General features: G+C 44.6%; 1 long non-coding RNA gene across 3 annotated transcripts in view; it reads right to left on the bottom strand.

The window, feature by feature from the left end:
- Nucleotides 1–907: 907 nt before the first annotated feature.
- The window catches only part of LOC140846075 (uncharacterized), a 41344-nt gene continuing 17584 nt past the window's right edge, over nucleotides 908–24667 (bottom strand). For 2 of the 3 annotated variants that reach the window (XR_012124960.1, XR_012124959.1), the window contains exons 3-4: nucleotides 3268–3429; nucleotides 908–3058 (exon numbers count right to left, since the gene is read on the bottom strand). This is a non-coding gene — a long non-coding RNA (uncharacterized lncRNA). Of the gene's footprint in view, nucleotides 3059–3267; nucleotides 3430–4099; nucleotides 4214–24667 lie in introns of those variants that run through there. The other variant, XR_012124961.1, reaches the window with a different exon arrangement.

Raw genomic sequence — 24667 nt, 5'->3', positions numbered from 1 at the left:
GACACTGGTACCTCTCCTGGGTGAATGGGGATCTTTCCACACGACCCCAACACCCTTGTAAAATGGCTGTGCTCTGCATGATTGCTGACTGGTCCCAGGCTGCCCACTCACCTCCCAAAGTCAGAGGACCAGGAGAAAGCCAGCCTTACTAGGAATATATTTTCCCAAAGGTGGCTGGCACAGGCGGTTAGTAGGTCCTGGCAGGTAAGATCCTTCTAGCACAAGCACCAGGTCTGCAGAACTCCAGCAAGTAAGTGCCCTGGAGCCCTTCCTGTACAGGCTTCCACACCTGTGCAGTTAAGTCTCTTCTGATGGCTTCAGCCCCTTTGGGTCAACACTCCTCACCACCCCTCAAGTACAACCACACACACTCACACCACACATCCAGTGGTAACTGTCACTAGCACATTCTGGGCCATGCCGGCTTTTAAAGAGGCAGGTATCAGTCCTGGCACTGGCCCTTGATGGGGCCACAGCCCACCTACTGCTACTAAGACCCACTCACAGCAACAAAGTAAGGATTCCAACATCAGAGAACTGGGCCAAGACTCAACGTGGGATATGCCGAGTACAAAAAAGCAACTTCCAGCCACCCAATGTGCTCTGCCTCAACTGTTCTTGAGAGTGGAGGTCTCTGACAAGTTAACCGCAACTCTTACTGCGCTGGTAAGACCGTAATACAACAGGGGCTGATGCGGGGGTCTTGATAATATGGGGGAATGTTGAAACCACATGTTGTTCATATAAAACCTTCACAAGATTGTGTATCAATGATACTTTAATAAAAAAAAGTTAACTGCAACTCATCTAAGAGGGCTCTCACCTCTGAAGAAAAGTATTTACAGCACATACATACATACATACGTACACACACACACCACCCTTTGTCATGAAATTAAGGAAAACATTGAGTGTTTTAAGACAGATTTCTTTTATTAATTTTTCCTAAACTTGTCTCATGTTTACTGAATGTTTTTTAGTGTAAGAATGTGGCCTGGAGCTTTAACAAACCAATTCAGATAACGCAACCTGGATAAATACTTGTTTGCACACAAGTCATTATCACACTCTCTCTGGGGTGTCTATGTACATCCAATTGGTCTTAAAGCCTGAATAAACAGAGAGCAAGTAGACCACATCGTTTTACTTCTAGTTTAAACTTCAAATTCATCACCCATACCCTCCCCCCCACACACAAAAGTTGTTTTAGAAGAAATGGCCATTAAGGACTGAGTCAGTTGCATAAGAATTGGCTCCATCCTGCAGCCAACACTGCGAAGTAGCCATTGCCCTCCCGGCAGGCCAGCTGGCACTCTTGAAGCAGGACAGGCAGAGAGTGGATAGAGGTGCTCAAAGAGTAGGGCCACATCCTGGCTTGCCTGAAGCTCCCACACCAACATAAATACACTTCCACCGTCGCTCTCTCTAAGCAGTTTCTCTGTAGCACTTTATAGCTCCCAACACTAAAAATTTTTAGTGAAGATATGGACAAAGACTTACTGTAAATATGCAAAGTGTAATCTCATTTCTAACATAAGCCAACATGAACAGAGGCACTCTGTTATACAGAGGAAGGATTTCTATGAAGATCCAAAATGTAACCAACAAAGCTTGAGTTTCTAAGGCGGGTACCAGCTCTGGCCTCTGACACAGCTTCCCTTGGGGTTTCCAAAATGCCTCGTTCCTATCGACACCACCCCAAAGGACAGTCACAGGGAATGCTCTGCAGCTAACGATGTCGTCTGCACAGTCAGAAATGAGGTGTTACTGAAGTCAGGCACCACCCGTCTGTAACACTAATTTCAGACTCATCCAGTACAATCCAGTCTCTTAAATTTTTTGTATGATCTGTCACTTGTTTATCACATACAAATTGGCCGGTTCATGACAGATATTAACACTTAACACACAAGTGACTGTGAATGAGCTACAAAGAACGTTTAACTATTTGTCCTAAGACTTGAAGCTATACCTCAAATTTACACATCTCTCACCTGAATAAGCAGGCCGGGATACAAATCTTTGCACCATAATAAACAAGAAATCAAGTCCTCGATTAAATTTACCATCCCTACATCTGACAACACATCTACCCAATTCTAACCTTCCAAAGAGAAAATTACTTAAGACTTGGATGCTTAGGCTATCAGCGAACATGCTTTCAGTGACATAATTTTTCCGAGAGCCTCCAGGTCTAGAATCCTTGGTCAGCAACATGCCCCAGCAGAAGGGTCTATTTTCCCAGGAGAGCACATGGCGTCTGCACTGGGGGCTCCTTCCTGGGGATGGTGGGGAGAGGGCGGAAGTGGAGAGGAAGTAGGGTGTGGATCAACTCAGTGCACACCTCTTCTCTGCTGCTATGTAATCCACACCGAACCACACTCCAGCCCTCAGAAATAAGGGGCACCCCCCCCTCCCCACACCAGGCAGGGAGTCCGTGGCAATCTCCACAACCAATTTTTGAAGCCCAGTTAGAGTTCCTGCCATACACTTCATAACGAAAAGTCTGCCTGATAGCGAGTTACAGCTTTTGCTATAACTCAACTTTCCAAAACAAACTTATCTTTGTATAATAAGCATGATTAAACATAAAAGGAGTGAAACGTAAGCTCAGTAAGGCTGACTAAGCTTCTAAATAGTACCATTATGAAAAAGATACAATGCACTTAATTTCCGTATCTAGCTATCTAGAAGTCAAAATGTTCCATACATTACCTATAGATCCCCTCCCCTCAAGCCCCCTAAAAACTGACTAAGAAATCTCCAGTATTTGATTGCTCTAGTTGATATTTAGAACAAAGTTGACAACTTAAAGCTTTATAATAGTCTGTTTTAATATAAACAATTGCTGGAATCAATCAATGTCCATTTCAGGAAGCTTCTTGTCTGGATCTGAAGGCACCGCTGCGTCTGCGCCCTGCTCCGCAGCCCGAGGGCCTGGGCTGTCTCCTTGTCCATCCACGGGTCCATTCTGCTCTGCATTTTTGTGCTCCTCTTTTGGAGGTTCCACTTTGGGTTTTGGCTTTGAAATTATAGGGCTACAGATATTTGTCAGCTCCTAGAATCGTCAGAGAGAAAACTGTGGCTTCTTTTAAAATAAATTTTCCATGACAAGTAAACCAAGTCCACCCTCTCTCACCCAATCCCCAAACCAGAAGCTAAGGTACAATCATGAAGTCCCCTCCTAAACGCCATTTTAAGGACTATTAATAATAAATAGGAAGGCCGGTAAGAAAAGAATATGACATATTTAGTGCTGTAAATTACCTTAATTTTAGCTTCTATATCTCTTGCCTTGACAACCGGCTCCACGGTCAGGCTCTGCTTGTTCTGCAGATTCAGCTTGTTGTTCATCCACTCCATGGCCTCAGTCGTGCTTTTTTCCACTTTCGTCATGTCAGCAGCATCCAAATGGTCATACTGGTGCTCCTAGAACCAGTAGTCAACCGGGTAAGTCAAAGATTATTCTCCCCACCCAAATACTGTCTAGCTCTTCACCATCTTTCAAAAAGTTACAATCATTCAGTGAAGCACATTTAGCTTGACCAACTAAACAAACATTCAGTTCCTTACAAATACTCAAGGAAAAGTAATCCCAGTTTTTAAAACACTCAAGAAATAGATTTAAAGGCCAAAGACACACATAAGGTGGCAACTAAAAGACTTCACCAGGATGCACATGCCTTATACAAAATCTTACAAAGTTAATTTCACAATACAAAAAAACTACATGTCATTAGAGAGCTGAGGATTAGGCATACTAGTTACTAATCCAAACAGTTAACACAATTTTTTAAAGAAAGGCTTTCAAAAGCAAATTCTTAAAAAATAACAAGCTCAATTTATTGCTATTTCTCACACTAACAATACATCAAGAACCTGCAGAAGAGAGGGAGTGGTTGGGAACCCTTTGGGGGTGGAATCACCCTCCACACCTCCCCTCCTCACCCTCTAATATCTTCTGAGAAACAACCCAGCCTGTCCCTTCTACTCAGAACCGTATGCTGCCTGGAAGTGACCAAAGACTGTATCTGGACTTGGCGCACTTGGCTTTAAGAGGAGCCCCCTTTCTGCCCCTTCCCCTGGCATTCAGACCGACCTAACCCTGAAGTCGTTTTCATCTCCCTTCTCTCCCAGGCCAACTGCAGCTTGTCATTAAGATGAACTGACACCCCTCTGGTTCTTTCTGACTCAGGTTTTCACTTTGTTCCTCTCTATGCTCTCTATGACGGTGTTTCACGTGCTGTTACCGTATTTATCTGCAAGAAAAGGGCAGAGCAGTGGTAAACGGAGCTGGACCTATTGCCTGGGTTGGAATCCTGCTTCCATCCCTTGCTAGCTTTTTAGCCTTAGACAGTTTACTTAATGTGCCTCCCTTTCCTCATCCTAAAAATGAGAATAATATAGTCCCTACAAGATAAAATATGTAAAGGGCTTTAAACGATGCTTGAAACAAAATGCTTAATAAACTTCCCTCTCTAGACTACAAAGCCCTTCACGTCAGAGCCCAGAGAGGGGAGGAGAGTGGAGAATCAATGCAGAATCCATCATCCTGACCTTCTCTGTTTCCTTTTTATTTTCCAATAACGGGCAAGAAATCTGTCCCAACTGCCATTTTCTGCATCACAACTCTCTGAAATCTGCCCTAAATTATCTTTAAAATGATCTTTTTTTCCCATACTTGGTCATATTTCAAAATAAACTTCCAGCCGTCCCAGCTGGTGTCTGTGAGAAGGCAAAGCCCAGATTATAGCTGACCTCCTTCTCTCGGGGAGATGTTTCCTCCTCAAGGGGAATGTACACCTGCTTCCCCAACCCCACGTTTCTTTCTTTCTCCCTCTTCCTCTTCCCCATCTCCTTCTCTCCCTCTCCCTCCTTTCCCTCTCCCCCCACCCCCATCCAATGCTGCTGCTGGTCAGAACTACTCAGCAAGGGAGAGCACACACGGATGACCGAACAATCATTTCTCACATGAGGCAGCGGCATTTCCAAGTGTTCCTTACACACCCAGGAGAAGTTCATAGATGTCACACACACCACACACACACACACACACACACACACACACAGTGGTCCCATGGTGAAGTAACTGTGCATATAGAATGCTGAGTTCCATACAGGAACAAGTTTTCTGTAGAAGTCCTCAGATCTTTTGATAAGCTAATATGAATTGTCACTGCCTGTCAGAGAGGTAGAGGAAATATGCAGCTGTCCCCAGACTTAGCTGACCACCCCTCTGCCCCCAGTCCACACACCTGCCCAGCACCGCACTGAACTTGAACACGACAGATCTCACTATTGCTTGTCTTTTGTTTCTAGTATTTTTTTTTGTCCTACAAAAGTTTTAAATGATGTTGTAAAGTTTACCCATTATTTCCGTTATGGTTTTCACCATAAACCTCTTTTTAAAAATCCTTCTGCACCTCAAGTTCATAGATATTCTCTTTGTATTTTTAAAATACCTGTGGGGACACAAAGGTGAATGCAACAGTCATTTGTCACATGAGGCAATGGGTGCGTATGTGGGCTGCTGGCAGAGAAGAACTATGTTTTAATGTTTAAAATCTCTTGTCACATTTAGGTCCATTTGTTTATGTGGGTGCCACACCAATCATTTCATCTTTATACAGTGCCAATAGTATCAGACTAGATTTCAATGTGTCTGTAGTGCTGTGGATCAGTTAGGATGAGGTTCATTTACTTCAACAAGACAGAATTTTCTTTTCTTTCTCACATTATCCAGGTAGGCAGCTAGATGGTGTGACATTCTATACACACCTGTTAGTTTGCTTTGAAAGGCCTTGACCTCATGGTCCCATATGGCCATATCTGCATTCCAGGTGGCAGGAGGGAATTACGGGGATAAAGAGAAAATGAGTGAACACTCTAAAATGAGTCCAGAAGCTGCCACATGTCACATATGCTTACATCCCATTGGCCAGAGCTAGGAAATATGGTCTTTATTCTGGCCATCATATACACAACTAAAAATTCCATAAAATGTTAGGAGAGTAAACATTGGGAGACAGCAATCTCTGCTAAGTCTGTTCCTTGACTATTTATTCTGTTCCAATGAGATGCCTGAAAAGATTTTTTCTAATATGTTTAAATTTTTATCTATTTATTGGAGAATTAAAATATAAAAAAGTGACAAGGAAATAATAAGCTATATACTACCTTTCAGAATCAACCACAGAAATGACATATATCATTACATAATTCCAGAAAGCTTTCTATGCATTTTTACAGATAGGAGAGACCATAGAGAGATTTTATAAGAATTGGACCATAATACAGATGCTATTTTCATAAAAAGCATTGAATATTATTTTACTTGAATTTAAAATAAGTGAAACTGAAGGAAGAGTTGAACTGCAAATAATATTTCTTGACCACAGGAGATATTACTTCCTGAAAGTTACCTCCAAGATTCAACAAAATGGTGAAAACATTAGGATGTTGGAGTTGTTTTTTTAACTTACACATTTCAATTATGTGTGTGTGTGTGTGTGTATGTGTGTTAGCTCTCATGATTCTTTCAGTCTTTTTATGTATCTTGACCTTGCCTATTACTTATGTTATTATTGTTACATTGTCCAGGTTTAGGACAATCAAACTCTGTTCTGTAGAAACATAACTGCATAGTTACTTGGAATACATTCTAGATTTAAATGAATTCAAAGCTCATCACTGGTCCTTTTATCAAGGCTACTTTATTTGCAAATTATTTCAGTTCATGTCTTCATGGGCTGCATTTCATTGTTAAGCTGTTTTTTCAAGAAGGGTTTTGGATGCTTAAGAATGTCTGTTGCCTTTACACTGGACTATATCTTGGCCGGGAGTTATATCCTTGGGTCTCACCTACTCTCCCCTAGACTATGGTAGTTTTTGTTCCTTTATCTTCTGGGTAAAAAGATGAAAACAGCCTGTATTTTCCCCATGTAGGTGACCTTTCCTTCCTGCTTGTATGCCTAAAGATGTCACACTTCATCATTTTTGTTGTTGTTCAGTAATTTAACTAAGGCATGTCTTAGTATTAAACATCCAATCAAGCTTTTCTGGACATAATGTTTCAATCTGCAGTTTTAGTGTTGTTTTCTCTGCATTAGACATTCTCTTTTGGCTCCATTTTTGGTTTCTCTTCTTCAGAGATACAGTTAATCCTTATACTGGATCATCTTTGTATTATTCCGTTTCTGTTAATGCTAATTTCTTAAATCTCTTGACATTGTTTAGCTGCCCCAGTTCAGTAATTTGAGTTTCAATGTGGTCAGTTCTCTTTCTTGTTGGTACTAATGTGTTTATTTGTCCTATAATGATGTGGTTTTTGTCCTCAGTTTGTTTCCTTCCCATCAATTCTGTTTTATCATCCCATCTTTAAGCTTCTAATTCATTAAATTCATGTCTTGTGTGAAACAGTTTAAGGAATTTCCTTTTTGGGAGGAGAGGAGGAGCCTGTCTTTTGCCCGCTGTTTTCCCTCTCTTTATCATGAGTTTGCTGACATGTGTTTGCATCCATTTCTCTTCATCTTGGTTTGGTGGCTCTGTCCAGACCTTCTTTCTGCTGCTCTAATGGGATGGCAGGAGAGGGGGGCTTCCTGGCCATCTCCCCACTATGTGATACCAGTATGATTTTCCCTCTGAGCTAAACGAAAGGCTGGGTATTTGGATGTTGTGCACTTCTCGGTAGTCTGCAGGGGAGGGAAGGAGAGAAGAGAGCTCAGCGGAAGCAGGGCGCGGGCTCTGCTGGAGTACCTGTGCGCTGCTCTCGGGAGGTTCTGATTACTGTCCTGTAGGAAGCTCCTGTCACCTGACTGGGGCAGCAGAGAAGGACAGTGAACACCTTTTACAAGGCAGGGGGATAACTCGGGCTTTGGATCAATTTTCCAAGCTGGGGTGTTGCTCTGGAGATGCCACCAGCCGAGTCAGCTCCATGGATCATGCCGCTTGCTTCCCCCGTTTCTCCCCAGCACACTGTTCAATACTGCTGCCTCAAAGGGGGAGAATATAGGACATGATTCACACCTGTTTCCTTTCAGATTCAGGAGTGCTGAGGACAATGCTCAGGATTGTCCATTTCTGGGCACAGAGGACAGGGTAGGGAGTAGAGATGTGCTGAGCCACTCTTTGCTGCTCCAAAATTTTCTGTATCTTTCTTTAGATGCCAAATTTGAAGGGTATTGTGTGGATTGCTGAAAATAAATTTCCCCTGTGGTTTTATCTACTTTCTGTTTAGTGTTGTTAAGAACTGAAAAAGAGAAGTTATGTGGGGAGGCTTTAACCCACCATCTGTATCCAGAAGAGCCGCTACCCATTTTTAAATAGGATTTGCCATCTCTGGCTTTCACATCTGACTTGTACCAACGGCTGCCAAGTGGTATAGAGCAGAGCAGATAGGAGGAGCCTGCTGGGCCCCAGGCACTGTGTGCACAGGCCCCAAGCTAACCTAACCAGGCAGGCAAACTCCCATTTTGCAAAACATGACACTTAAAAGCCAGATTTAGGAATTTCAGTACATTGGCAGCATTGTCAGTTAGAGGCTAAACCGGGAATCCAGGTCTGCTGGAAAAGCTGTCGTGGAGAGAAGGAACCCTGTTCTGAATCCTTCTTCCAAAAAGACTGGCCAGAATTTGCACCGAAGCTGGACACAGGAGCCTGGGGCACAAGGGGAATAGCAGCAGAAAGCAGGCTCTCCCTGGCCTCGTGGGTTTCTGGGAGTCCTGTGCCCCACAGTCCCACAGTGGAAGCGCACGCTGCAGCTGGGATGGGAAGCAGGTCAAAACTTAGGCCTCCCTGTTTTCCCCCAGAGTGTTTGGCATGGATACCCCATACACAAGTACTAGGAATGCCGTGGAAAGTCTCAAAGATGAGAGTCTCTGTTTTTCCCACAGAACAGGCTCCCCAGCACAGGATCCCTGGGTCCCCGGGAGACTCCTGAGGCCACGGGATGCATCCAGGGTTGGTAGGATCTGAAGCTTACAGAACTGAGAAGGTTTCTTTGAGGAAAAGAATACACAATTACAAATACAAGATTAGGCCTGGAAGTAATTACTTATTCAGAGTGAGAAAAGAGCAGGACTTGGAACCCACGTGATGAGAGGCCTGGAAGTTTAAGCTTATGGGAGTCAGGGTGCTGGGGGTGGGGACCAGTAAATGGGCCATAGAGACGCCCAGGGTCCCTAGGACCTGAGGCTATGGGGATCCCTGGGGCAACCCCCATGGTCCAGAGCTGCTTTCTGAGGGGGAAACCCCACCTCAAAGCTGGCCTGGAGGGCCCAAGGGCAGGGATTGATACCAGCTTTACAAAGGAGCCCATGTGGCTTGTCAGAGGTCTGCCCACGCCTCCTCCCCACCCCCACCCCCACAGGCAGGTTGGAACCTGGGCCTCTCTGAAGCGGAAACATTTCTGCTCCTCCAAGGTATTTGTTACCAAACAAAATTCTCTAGAAAAAGATATGCTAACTGTCCAGTAACCAGCAAGCTATAATCTATAAACGTGGAGTACTTAAGATGCTCCCATTATGGAGAGGAGGTCAGGTGATGGGCCACTAGCTGGCCAGCCAATTTCAGCGTGGCCTCCATCCCTGCAGCCACGAATGGGTGGGTGACAAGCAGGTGAGAGGAAGCCCCAGGGGGTGACGTGCTAGGCAGAGGATGAGGAACTTAAAACGTTTTGCTTATTTGGAAAATTGTGACCTTCGAAGAGCATAAAGGAAGACAAAGAGGAAGAATGCCTCACGAAGGCCAAGGCGCTCGAGGAAACCCTCAGGAAAGCAGACAGTTAACTGAGCAGAAGCAAACTGAACTCTGCAGGGCAAGACTTAAAGTGGGCGGGTCTGCAGAGCCATGGTTTTCAAACTGGGGAAGGGTGGGGAAGACGGGGGGCTCCACCCCTCCCCAAGCAGCTCCACTCCATCTGCTTTATATATCGGGCTTTCATTTCAACAAATGGTTCTTCTGCAGCTAAAAATAAATCTGAAAACCACATCTCTGGGGGGAATTTATTCCGACAGACAAAACGTGTCTGGAAGAGGCTGCTGCTGAAGGAACCCGGGGAAAGCACGGAGCCTTGAGTCCGAGCAGCTGCGAGGCAGAATTTTACCTGGAACCAGGGGCTGTCCGCAGAGGTTGCAAGAATGAATTCAAGGTTGCTAAGAGAAATTACTCTGACTTGAATTAGGAGTAGAAATAAAAGTAAAGTAGCAGTAAAGAAAACACACACATGAGGACAGAGCCAGCTGACTGAGGAGGGGAACTAGAACTAAGGACCTGATTAACGTATAGAACCCAACCTAGATGAACTGAGGGGCAAGAGGCCAAGGCCCCCTACCTCACCTGTTTGGTTCTTACTACTGGTTTACTAAGTACTCCTCCCCTGCTTAGGGGTTGGCAGCAGGGGTACTTGAGAGCAGGTAGGTAAGACAGAAACTTCTATGAAAGCGGGCAGAAGTCTGCACGGACAGGCCTGAGCTCCTTGGCGTGGGGCGGGCCTGCTGCGGGGCTCCGGACCTTTGGTCCGGGGCCGGGTGTGGCGCAGCGTACTGGACCCACACAGACAGGATCAAGGCCCACAAAGATGTCCAGGTCCTAATCCTCAGAACCTGCGAGTATGTTACCTTACATGGCAAAAGGGATTTTGCAAATGTGATTAAGGATCTTGACATGGAGAAATTATCTCAGATTATCCAGATGGGCCCATTGTAATCACAAGAGTCATTATAAGAGGGAGTCAGGAGTGTTGAAGAAGGCAATGTGACAGCGGAAGCAGAGACCAGAGTGAAGGGACCACAGGGCAGGGACTGCAGCCAGCCTCTCAGCCTGGGAAGGCCTGGAAATCTGTTCTACAGCCTGCAGGAGGACAGCAGCACTGCCAATACCTTAATTTTGGCCGTATTAAGTTGTTGGACTTAATTTGTTGGGCTGCCTACCATGAGAACTGTAAGTCAGCAAATGTGCTTCGCTTAAAGCCCACAGTTTGTTATAATTTGCTGCGAGGGCAATAGGAAACTAACACAGGCGGTGCTGTATCTACATGTGTGCACTCTGAACTCAGGTCGCCCACATTCAGATTCCAGGACCACCACTTGCCAGCTGAACAACCTCAGGTAAATTCCCTTACACTCTGTGCCTCAGTGTCTTCAGGTACAAAATGAGGATAGTACTCACTTCCTCCTCATTTGGTTATTGCGAGGATTAAACGTGAAATGCTTAGAACCATTTCTGACACCAAGGAAACTTTCAATAAAGGTTAGCTGCTTTTAATAGTAATATAATTAAATGATCATCACAATATTCATTTTCACCATCCTGCTTTCACCTTCCCAACTCTGGACTTAGAAATGAAGCTTTATCAGAAGACACAGCATAGATGTTAAAGCTGAGCCCCAGTACCATTCACCCATTCATTCAACCGACTATTTGTTGAGTGTCTATTATGTGCCAGCCACTGTTTCAGTGCTGAGGATGGAGGAAGGAAGGAGGGGACAAAGGGCTCTGCGCTCGCATTGCTTCTGCCTTTTCTTAGGGAAGAAAATCTTTTCCAGATGCCTCCTAAAAATACCTGCTGGGGGGGGCGGAGCCAGGATGGCAGCATGAGTAGAGCAGTGGAAATCTCCTCCCAAAAACACATAGAGCTATGAAAATATAACAAAGAAAAATCTTCCTAAAATAGAGACCACAGGACACAGGACAACATCCAGACCACATCCACACCTGCAAGAACCCAGCGCCTTGTGAAGGGGGTAAGATACAAGCCCGGGCCCGGCGGGACCCGAGCGCCCCTCCCCCCGGCTCCCGGCGGGTGGAAAGAAACCGGAGCAGTTTTTTTTTTTTTTTTGGCGAGTGCTTTTTGGAAGCCTTAAAGGGACAGGGACCCCGTTGCTAGGGAGGCAGGGTGGCGGGACCGGTGAGTGGGTGCCTGGGACCGGCACCTGAGGACGGAGAAAATAGCGCATTTCCCCCCCACCTTTTTTTTTTCTCTTTTTGGCGAGTGCTTTTTGGAAGCCTTAAAGGGACAGGGACCCCAGTGCTAGGGAGGCAGGGCGGCGGGACTGGTGAGCGGGTGCCTGGGACCGGTGCCTGAGGACAAAGAATATCGTGCATTTTTCCCTGTGGGACAGGTGGGCGGGTGCCTGAGACCGGCACCTGAGGACGGAGGAAATCGCGCATTTTTCCCCTTTTTTTTTCTCTTTTTGGCGAGTGCGTTTTGGAAGCCTTAAAGGGACAGGGACCCCGGTGCTAGGGAGGCAGGGCGGCGGGACTGGCGAGCGGGTGCCTGGGACCGGCGCCTGAGGACAAAGAATATCACGTGTTTTTCCCTGCGGGACCGGTGGGAGGGTGCTTTCTGGAAGCCTTGAAGGGACAGGGACCTTGGTGCTAGGGAGACAGGGGAGCAGGACCAGTGAGCGGGTGCCTGGGACCAGTGCCTGAGGACAAAAAAAAAATCACGTGTTTTTTCCTTTTTTTTTTTTTTTTTTCTGTTCTCTCTCTCATTGTTGCTGTTGTTGTTTTGGTTTGGAGAGTGCTTTTGGGAAGTCTTAAAGGGGCAGGACAGGTCACTTAGAACAGAGGCAGGGAATCTGGGGATCTCTGGGCACTCTAACCCCCTGGGCAGCAGGGAGCACAGAGGCCCCTTACGAGATAAATAGCCTCCCAGCTGCTCCCCCTCCAACAGGGCTCCACCACTTTGGAGGAGCAGCCCCAGCCAGGCCACGCCCACAGCAACAGCAGAGATAAACCCCATAGCAACCGGACAGGAAGCAGAAGCCCTGTCTGCACACAGCTGCCCAGCACAAGGAACTAGAGGTCGCTATTCTCCCAGGAAAAGGCTACAAACCAACAAGAAGGGAAGCTCTTCCAGCGGTCATTTGTACCAGCTCTGCACACTATCTCTATCACCATGAAAAGACAAAACTACAGGCAGACAAAGATCACAGAGACAACACCTGAGAAGGAGACAGACCTAACCAGTCCTCCTGGAAAAGAATTCAAAATAAAAATCATGAACATGCTGACAGAGATGCAGAGAAAAATGCAAGAGCAATGGGATGAGATGCAGAGAAAAATGCAAGAGCAGTGGGATGAAGTCCGGAGGGAGATCACAGATGTCAGGAAGGAGATCACAGATGTCAGGAAGGAGATCACAGAAGTGAAACAATCCCTGGAAGGGTTTATAAGCAGAATGGATAAGATGCAAGAGGCCATTGAAGGAATAGAAGCCACAGAACAGGAACGTATAGAAGCTGACATAGAGATAAAAGGATCTCCAAGAATGAAACAACACTAAGAGAACTATGTGACCAAGCCAAAAGGAATAATATTCATATTATAGGGATACCAGAAGAAGAAGAAAGAGGAAAAGGGATAGAAAGTCTCTTTGAAGAAATAATTGCTGAAAACTTCCCCAAACTGGGGGAGGAAATAATCGAAGAGACCACGGAAATACACAGAACCCCCAACAGAAAGGATCCAAGGAGGACAACACCAAGACACACAATAATTAAAATGGCAAGGATCAAGGACAAGGAGAGTGTTTTAAAGGCAGCTAGAGAGAAAAAGGTCACCTATAAAGGAAAACCCATCAGGCTAACATCAGACTTCTCGACACAAACACTACAGGCCAGAAGAGAATGGCATGATATACTTAATGCAATGAAACAGAAGGGCCTTGAACCAAGGATACTGTATCCAACACGACTATCATTTAAATATGATGGCGGGATTAAACAATTCCCAGACAAGCAAAAGCTGGGGGAATTTGCTTCCCACAAACCACCTCTACAGGGCATCCTAAAGGGACTGCTCTAGATGGGAGCACCCCTAAAAAGAGCACAGAACAAAACACACAACATATTAACAATGGAGGAGGAGGAATAAGAAGGGAGAGAAGAAAAGAATCTCCAGACAGTGTACATAACAGCTCAATAAGCGAGCTAAGTTAGGCAGTAAGATACTAAAGAAGCTAACCTTGAACCTTTGGTAACCACGAATCTAAAGCCTGCAATGGCAATAAGTATGTATCTCTCAATAGTCACCCTAAATGTAAATGGACTTAATGCACCAATCAAAAGACACAGAGTAATAGAATGGATAAAAAAGCAAGACCCATCTATATGCTGCTTACAAGAAACTCACCTTAAACCCAAAGATAAGCATAGACTAAAAGTCAAGGGATGGAAAAACATATTTCAGGCAAACAACAGTGAGAAGAAAGCAGGGGTTGCAGTACTAATATCAGACAAAATAGACTTCAAAACAAAGAAAGTAACAAGAGATAAAGAAGGACACTACATAATGATAAAGGGCTCAGTCCAACAAGAGGATATAACCATTGTAAATATATATGCACCCAATACAGGAGCACCAGCATATGTGAAGCAAATACAAACAGAACTAAAGAGGGAAATAGACTGCAATGCATTCATTGTAGGAGACTTCAACACATCACTCACCCCAAAGGATAGATCCACCGGGCAGAAAATAAGTAAGGACACAGAGGCACTGAACAACACCCTAGAACAGATGGACCTAATAGACATCTATAGAACTCTACATCCAAAAGCAACAGGATATACTTTCTTCTCAAGTGCACATGGAACATTCTCCAGAATAGACTACATACTAGCTCACAAAAAGAGCCTCAGTAAACTCAAAAATATTGAAATTCTACCAACCAATTTTTCAGACCACAAAGGTATAAAAGTAGAAATAAATTCTACAAAGAAAACAAAAAGGCTCAGAAACACATGGAGGCTTAACAACATGCTACTAAATAATCAATGGATCAATGAACAAATCAAAATAGAGATCAAGGAATATATAGAAACAAATGACAACAACAACACTAAGCCCCAACTTCTCTGGAATGCAGTGAAAGCAGTCTTAAGAGGAAAGTATATAGCAATCCAGGCACACTTGAAGAAGGAAGAACAATCCCAAATGAATAGTCTAACATCACAATTATCTAAACTGGAAAAAGAAGAACAAATGAGGCCTAAAGTCAGCAGAAGGAGGGACATAATAAAGATCAGAGAAGAAATAAACAAAATTGAGAAGAATAAAACAATAGCAAAAATCAACGAAACCAAGAGCTGGTTCTTTGAGAAAATAAACAAAATAGATAAGCCTCTAGCCCAACTTATTAAGAGAAAAAGAGAATCAACACAAATCAACATAATCAGAAATGAGAATGGAAAAATCACAACAGACTCCACAGAAATACAAAGAATTATTAAAGACTACTATGAAAACCTATATGCCAACAAGCTGGAAAACCTAGAAGAAATGGACAACTTCCTAGAAAAATACAACCTCCCAAGACTGACCAAGGAAGAAACACAAAAGTTAAACAAACCAATTACAAGCAAAGAAATTGAAACGGTAATCAAAAAACTACCCAAGAACAAAACCCCAGGGCCGGACGGATTTACCTCGGAATTTTATCAGACACACAGAGAAGACATAATACCCATTCTCCTTAAAGTGTTCCACAAAATAGAAGAAGAGGGAATACTCCCAAACTCATTCTATGAGGCCAACATCACCCTAATACCAAAACCAGGCAAAGACCCCACCAAAAAAGAAAATTACAGACCAATATCCCTGATGAATGTAGATGCAAAAATACTCAATAAAATATTAGCAAACAGAATTCAACAGTATATCAAAAGGATCATATACCATGACCAAGTGGGGTTCATCCCAGGTTTGCAAGGATGGTACAACATTCAAAAATCCATCAACATCATCCACCACATCAACAAAAAGAAAGACAAAAACCACATGATCATCTCCATAGATGCCGAAAAGGCATTTGACAAAATTCAACATCCATTCATGATAAAAACTCTCAGCAAAATGGGAATAGAGGGCAAGTACCTCAACATAATAAAGGCCATATATGATAAACCCACAGCCAGCATTATACTGAACAGCGAGAAGCTGAAAGCATTTCCTCTGAGATCGGGAACAAGACAGGGATGCCCACTCTCCCCACTGTTATTTAACATAGTACTGGAGGTCCTAGCCACGGCAATCAGACAAAACAAAGAAATACAAGGAATCCAGATTGGTAAAGAAGAAGTTAAACTGTCACTATTTGCAGATGATATGATAGTGTACATAAAAAATCCTAAAGACTCCACTGCAAAACTACTAGAACTGATATCGGAATACAGCAAAGTTGCAGGATACAAATTTAACACACAGAAATCTGTAGCTTTCCTATACACTAACAATGAATCAATAGAAAGAGAAATCAGGAAAACAATTCCATTCACCATTGCATCAAAAAGAATAAAATACCTAGGAATAAACCTAACCAAAGAAGTGAAAGACTTATACTCTGAAAACTACAAGTCACTCTTAAGAGAAATTAAAGGGGACACTAATAAATGGAAACTCATCCCATGCTCATGGCTAGGAAGAATTAATATCATCAAAATGGCCATCCTGCCCAAAGCAATATACAGATTTGATGCAATCCCTCTCAAATTACCAGCAACATTCTTCAATGAATTGGAACAAATAATTCAAAAATTCATATGGAAACACCAAAGACCCCGAATAGCCAAAGCAATCCTGAAAAAGAAGAATAAAGTAGGGGGGATCTCACTCCCCAACTTCAAGCTCTACTACAAAGCCATAGTAATCAAGACAATTTGGTACTGGCACAAGAACAGAGCCACAGACCAGTGGAACAGATTAGAGACTCCAGACATTAACCCAAACATATATGGTCAATTAATATTTGATAAAGGAGCCATTGACATAGAATGGCAAAATGACAGTCTCTTCAACAGATGGTGCTGGCATAACTGGACAGCTACATGTAGGAGAATGAAACTGGACTATTGTCTAACCCCATATACAAAGGTAAACTCAAAATGGATCAAAGACCTGAATGTAAGTCATGAAACCATTAAACTCTTGGAAAAAAACATAGGCAAAAACCTCTTAGACATAAACATGAGTGATCTCTTCTTGAACATATCTCCCCGGGCAAGGAAAACAACAGCAAAAATGAGCAAGTGGGACTACATTAAGCTGAAAAGCTTCTGTACAGCGAAAGACACCATCAATAGAACAAAAAGGAACCCTACAGTATGGGAGAATATATTTGAAAATGACAGATCTGATAAAGGCTTGACGTCCAGAATATATAAAGAGCTCACATGCCTCAACAAACAAAAAACAAATAACCCAATTAAAAAATGGGCAGAGGAACTGAACAGACAGTTCTCTAAAAAAGAAATACAGATGGCCAAGAGACACATGAAAAGATGCTCCACATCGCTAATTATCAGAGAAATGCAAATTAAAACTACAATGAGGTATCACCTCACACCAGTAAGGATAGCTGCCATCCAAAAGACAAACAACAACAAATGTTGGCAAGGCTGTGGAGAAAGGGGAACCCTCCTACACTGCTGGTGGGAATGTAAATTGGTTCAACCATTGTGGAAAGCAGTATGGACGTTCATCAAAATGCTCAAAACAGACCTACCATTTGACCCAGGAATTCCACCCCTAGGAATTTACCCTAAGAACGCAGCAATCAAGTTTGAGAAAGACAGATGCACCCCTATGTTTATCGCAGCACTATTTACAATAGCCAAGAATTGGAGGCAACCTAAATGTCCATCAGTAGATGAATGGATAAAGAAGATGTGGTACATATACACAATGGAATACTACTCAGCCATAAGTGGAAAAATCCAACCATTTGCAGCAACATGGATGGAGCTGGAGAGTATTATGCTCAGTGAAATAAGCCAAGCGGAGAAAGAGAAATACCAAATGATTTCACTCATCTGAGGGGTATAGGAACAAAGGAAAAACTGAAGGAACAAAACAGCAGCGGAATTACAGAACCCAAAATGGACTAACAGGTACCAAAGCGAAAGGAACTGGGGAGGATGGGTGGGCAGGGAGGGATAAGGAGGGGGAGAAAAAGGGGGGTATTAAGATTAGCATGCATGGGGGGGAGGGAGAAAGGGGAGGGTGGGCTGCACAACACAGAGAGGACAAGTAGTGACTCTACAACATTTTGCTAAGCTGATGGACAGTAACTGTAATGTGGTTGTTAGGGGGGACCTGATATAGGGGAGAGCATAGTAAACACAGTATTCTTCATGTAAGTGTAGATTAAAAATTTAAAAAAAAGAAAGAAAGAAAGAAAAGGGGGATTACTCCTTGATAGGATAAAACTATTGGTAAATCAAAGATCAACGCATGCTTTAAATATCCTTAATGTTGATCACTTAAAGGGTGTCAGATGATCAGCTATGGAGGTACTCTTTTCTGATAATATTCCTTTCTCTTAATAAAAAAAAAAAAAAAAGCAGTTACTGTGTACTGACCTCCAATGAGTTCTGCACAGTGGTATAGAGGGCATGTCAAAGTGTGGGCAAAGGGTCTGTTTGTTTCTACGCAGAAGATCAAGGCCTAGCTTGGATACCCAGAAAATGAACTAAGATACCATATGAGGAGGAGCTTCCGGCATCAGCACTCTCTGGAGGACTTGTGCCGGGGGATGATCATCAAAAAGCCTCCACAGGGATCCGGACGATGCTGCGGTTGTGGCTGCATCCACCCCACCATCTCCTGGACTTGCCGTAGGAATGAGGAGGGAGATGTCTAGGCAGGCATGTGCATACAGTGAGACAACAAATTTGACCGGATCTGTACTGTTGGAACTCAACCAGGAGTTGGGAGGGTCATGACTATAGACTATCTACGGTTAAAAGAACATATGGGATGTGAACAGATCCCAGAAATGGGCTGCTTTAATTTGTCTGATTTCTCTCAGACTGTTCAAGTACAGTTGGACAATATCCATCATATCATAGATAGATTTTCACAAATGCCTAGGGTGCCTAAATGGTTTTCATGGCTTCACTGGAGATGGATGGTAATTATAGATTTGCTTTGTTTATGTCACCGTATTCCTATTATGTTAATATGTGTGTGCAAATTAGTTAGTAGTTTAAAACCTATACATACTTAAGGTACTCTACAAGAAGATATGTCAAAGAAATAATCAATCCTCCCATGTTTCCTTCATATGCTACCTCTATAGCTTTTCTTCTTCCTTCCTAATTACAACCCTTAAATAGAATTCGTGCCTCATATCGAATTTACCGAGCATCATAATTCCTCCAGGTGGTAAAGATACCTCGAGACAAGTGCTGGGCATAGAAGCCACAGGGCATAAATCTGCAAAGAAGTAAAAAGCTAACCTTTTCAAACAATATGGCTTCTCTCTCACTTACCAACTTTACATTTCCCTGTATGGCCCCGGAAGATGACTGGTTAGCCAGAGACGGGTAAGATTCCTCAAGGGAGGAACAACCTAAGACAGGCACAGTCGCAGGGGGGCCATCAGGTGAGAATTTGGGGATCAACAGAGGTGAGGCTCAGAACCTCACCCCCCCTGCTTTGAGAGAAATCTTCTGCATCCGTGGATGTTTTGCTGCCCTTGTCTAGCCTGGATTAATACTCAGTCCATAGGCACACACCTGATCATCTGATTATCTACATTTGCCCTCTTGCAGCACTAAACTATGTTTTCTACCTTTATCTTGCATCTACCTACCACTTCAGCATTTTATTAAAAATAATAATAATAATAATAATAATAAAGGGAGAAATGTGGGATCAACATATAAATCAAGTACAAAAATCAAACGAATACTCATATTTGACCTGATTGTTTATAGGTCATATTGCGTGATCAAAACCGAAAGTTTCTGTGATGAATGCCCTTGTACTGTTCACCATGTAAGAATTTATTCACTATGTAAGAATTCGTTCACCATGTAAGAACTTGTTCGTTATGCTTCAGAAGATTGGAGACTGACGAGAATTAGGCTTGAGATGGATTAATGATTGTACATTGAGCATTGACCCCCCTATACTGAATTTTATTGTTGTTAACAACCATTTGATCAATAAATATGAGAGATGCCCTCTCAAAAAATAAATAAATAAAATAATGTAAACTGCAAAAAAAAAAAAACAAAAAAAACGCCTGCTGGGATCAGAAATGCATCACATGACCACACAGAAGGCTCACGATTGCTGAAGGTTGTCCTAGAACATAACGTGTATTGACTTACTATTGAGGATCTTTAAGTCTTCTGGAGAAGGCAAGAAAAAAAAAAGGAAAAATTCAAAATATATGTTAAATATAGTTAGTAAATTGTTAACTTACAAGATGTGCTAGACACAGATTGAAGGAAAGGAATGGTGAATATAGATCAAAAAGGATGCAAGAACATAGGAATGTTACTTGTAGATAGAAAGGGATGGAAAAGCCAACTTATTAAGGTAAAGAGCATGCTAATTCCTGATTGATGGCTGTCATCCCCAAATCCACTCCCTTGGTGACCCACATTCTGGTCCCATCATGACCCCTTGTGTGCCCTTCCCTAGCTGCCCGTAGAGGCATCCATATGCTACGGTTGTAGCCAGGGGTATGTGCCCCGTTTCTTTGATGGAGCATTTGTTGGCTCCAGGCACCGTCTGTCTGCTGACCCCCTGTGTTCAATCTCCACCCTGTTCTCACAGCCCCACTGCCAGCAGGGAAGGGTGATAGCTGACAGAGAGGACAGAGAGACAGACGGAGACAGGGAGAACGTGAACACTGTGGGGCTTGGGGCTCAGGGACACGGGGTTCCCCCAGCCTGTGTGCACCTCACTCTAAATGGGTTCACTTTCCCCTTACTTCTTACTGCAAGCTTTAAATTTTATTCTTAAGCTGGGTGATTGGATTGTCTTAAATTCGTCTGAGTCCTTCTGTTCATGACCTCTGGACAGCTTGCCCGACAGAGTACTTAGAAGCTACATCAAATTGAGATCATTTCCAACATGACAGGCAGTAATGATGACTTGTCCCCAGAGCTGGGCACATTGCTCTCCAAACAAAGCTGGAGTCCTGTTAGAAAGAAAGGGAGAATGGCTGTTGGGTAGGCGGCCGAAGTCACAAGATTCACTTGGTCTGTTCTTCAGTCCAGATCAAGTATTCTAAGTTCATTTGAGAGAAAAGAGTCCATTTGTTTTGATAACTTGCAGATATGGCACCTTTAGAATCTGTTCTCATCTGTGAAGTCCCTCTTGGAGGGGAAAGGAAGAACTGGCTCACTTCTCAAGATGCTGCTGGCACACAATTATGATTATAGAAGTTGTTGGGCTGGCTAAACACTGAGGCCACTCAGCCACTCACACAACTAAGACATCACGAGCATTCACTGCATGGTCTGGGCACGAGGATGACCAGCGTGGCTGCTTCCTGTTAGAGCTCACCAGGAGGGTAGACATTAAGGCATTGGTCATAATGACACACACTGGACTCAGCTGCCCCGTTAAGAATTTTCCCTTAGGAAAGCAAAATGTGTCGGAAGTCAAAAAAGCACAATCACAAGCATTCGTGAGCCCAAATCCGAGCTACCCTGCGCTAGCAACCTGTCCCTGTCTCTCACTGCCAACCTCCGCCTTATATGTCTCACTCACCTAGCCTGCCCAGTGTGATGTGTACCTTGGTTTTCTGTTGGCCTCCAAAACCCCATAATGCCATGTTCCTGCCCTCCGTGGCTCACCAGTCCTAACGAAGGCCTGCAGGTGTATACCTGATGGCCTGACCTGGCTCTTGCCTCCCAGCGTGGGCTCTGTCCTGGCAGACACTGCATGCCCAGCACAGGCTTCCTAGTGGGACTCTCGGTGCCCCCTGCCAGGGACCCAGAGGAGGGTGTGAGGAGGGAGAAGGGAGGAAGAGGCTTCCCTGGGGATGACATTCGGTCTGAGGCTTACCCACTAATTTGCTCTGGTCACAGCAGCTACAGACACAAAGGATGAGCCCACCCAAGACCAAAACACCCTCTAGGAATGACGCCAGGGCCCTGGGGAGCTGTACTAACGCCTCCAGGCCTCCGCTGAGAGAATGACAGCAGGTCAGCTCACATTACAACAAGCCCATCTGCTTTCTCCACATGTTTCTGCACTGCCTGGAGTTGCAGAAGGAAGAACAGAAAGTGCCAGGAGCTCTGTGTGGGTAGACTCCTGCCCTAAGTTTCCAGGCCACCTCCCAGAGGGCCCCAGAAGTCCTGCACTTATTCCTAGGCCCCACCCTGGCCCACTGCCCTCACCCCCACTGCACAATTAGCTGATGCCCTGACCTTTTTTTCACAAAGAAAAATTCATTCAGTTAGTCAACAAACATTGACTAAAGGCCTACTGTATGCTGGAGCCGTGAGGATAAATCAGGAGTGGTTCAGGCCTCACAGAAGAGTGGGGAGGCAGAGGAACACACACGGGCAAGATGGGGGCCCCTGGCTCCTGTAATGGAAGCTGCAGGCCTGGGCCAGCTTCAAAGCCCTTACCCCGAACTGCAGCCCCAGCCCCCAGCTGCCTGGACCGCTTCCCCTGTGGGCTCCAGGAAAGTAGTGCCCCAGCTCCTCCCGAGGGCACCTGCCTCTCGGTGTCTGCTATTCCTTGTTGTCCCACACCGTAAGTCTCTCCCTCCCCTCCTCTGGCCTTACCAAGCCAACACCCTCAAGTCCTGCATCTAAAAAAATCTGCATCTTTCACAGCCCCTTGCCCCTCAGGCCCCTTCTTCTCTCTCTCCCTCCCTTTGCAGTCCAGCTTCCTGAAAGAGCAGTCTACTTTTCAACTCATTCAAGTATCTTGTGTCTTTTTGTCTCCACAATCCCAAGGACACTATTCTTTTTGAGGCCACCAATGATCTCTTAATGGCCAAATCTAGGGGCGTCTTTCCAATGCTAATCCTACTCGCCTAGTTACTTTCTCTGTAATGTTCTCAGTATATATTCATTGAGAAAAAGAGCCAAATATATCAGAAGTATTGATAAGGGAAAGAGTGGAAGACCCTGTCCCAGCCTCCACCCTACTCCCTGGGTTGACACACGTCTTTTCAGACATTCATCCAGGCATAAACAAAAGTAGAATCATGCACAGAGTCTGGATTTTTGTTTTAAACAAACATGAAAAACAATACCTTTCATTCTACAAGCTTCATTGGCTCCCGGTTTCCCCCCGTGTTCCAGGCCCTAATGCCCTGCCTTGAGAGGAGTATATTTAGCCCTTGGCAATTCACAAGAGCCCAATTCCTGGATATCTCACTGCATCCACTGTGGAGCCATCAGGCCTGTGGCTTGAGTCTCTGGGTTTCTGGTCCACAGAAAAATTTACCTGTTTAAGTGTATCTCTAACTTTTGAATTTTCTCCTTCTGCACTTGATCATTACATTGGAGCTTCAAACCATGAACTTTCAATGCCGATTATCCTGTTCAGTGAATGATTCTTTGAAGTTGAATCCTGTCACTACTGTGTTCATAAACCTGCAATGGCTCCTCCCTCCACCAGAGGAAAAGCCTCCGTCCTTATCAGGGCCTGCAACAGTCTGTCTGACCTCTTCTCCCGCTCTCTCCCCTCCAGCCCACTGGACTCTTGGCTGTCCCTGAAGCACTCCTGACCCATTCCTTTGCCTGCCTCCTCCCCCAGATAGCCACACAGCTCACTTCCTCACTCTTTTGAGTCTTTTCTCAAGTCACCTTCCCAAAGAGGCCTTCTCTGTCCCCCTATAAAGTCGCCATGCTCCCTACATTTCCTACACCTCTTCCCCACTTTATTTTTTCTCCTTAACACTTGCAGCCTCCTAACATACTGTGTATTTCAATTTTCTTATTCACCATCTATCCTCCCTAGGTTATGATGAGCTCCACAAGACCAGAGATTTGGGGATGTTTTGCTCACTAGTGAATCCCCAGTGCCTGGATACTTGGTAGGTCCTCAGTAAATGTTAGTGGAATGAATGAAGTTGCTGGGTTCATTTAGCACATATCATGCATGCCCCTTGCTCCTTAGCAGCACATACAGTTCTTCATTCATGTTCTAAGGGTGCCGTCAGGCCACAAGTTAGCCATTTCCCTACATCCTTATCTCTTGGAATTCTTTCCTTCCTTGCTTTTCCTGCTCCCCTTCTGCCTCTCTGTCCGTTCCTCCCCCTTCCCCTTCCCCTCCAAGGGATTTTCCTTCACCTGCCACTGCAGGACTGAGATTCCCCAGGGTGCTCCGTGCTCCTTCTTGCTCCTCTGTACCTTCTCTCTAGGTGGGCTCACCCACACCCTCATGTCATCTACCATTTAGAAGTTCATGACACCCGCATGGGACTCCAGCCCGAATGTCTCTCCTGAGCCTCAGATCCTCCTTTGCAGGTACTTGCCAGGTGACCCACAACCACCCCTTAACTCAAAAACCTGTCCAGAGGTCACCTGTGCCTTCCCTTCCTGTCCCCCTCCCTACATCAGCAGGCGGGGACACTGGTTTCTTCTTCTCACAAGACAGAAACCAGAATCATCCTTGAATAGTCATGTTCCCTCATCTCCATGTGCAGGGCTACCAGATCCTGACTGTGGCCTCAGAAGCATCTCCTCAGCCAGCCTCTCTCCCCATCCCTCCTGCCCCCGCCCTGATCAGGGCCTCCTCGTCTCCCGTGGACCCTGGCGGGAGCTCCCTAATCCATCTCCCGAGCACGGTTCTCTCCCGCTCATCACCCACATTGCCACCAGATGGCTTCCTAGAAACCACGGTGGCCGCACACTGACTCTTGGCTGCCACACAGAACTTCTCTGAAGCCCGGGTATATCCCCGA

This window comes from Manis javanica, chromosome 14 (genome assembly GCF_040802235.1).
Source record: "Manis javanica isolate MJ-LG chromosome 14, MJ_LKY, whole genome shotgun sequence".
Classification (NCBI taxonomy): Eukaryota; Metazoa; Chordata; class Mammalia; order Pholidota; family Manidae; genus Manis; species Manis javanica.
The sequence above is the reverse complement of the archived record's forward strand: the minus strand, read 5'-3'. Positions and strand labels throughout refer to the sequence as shown.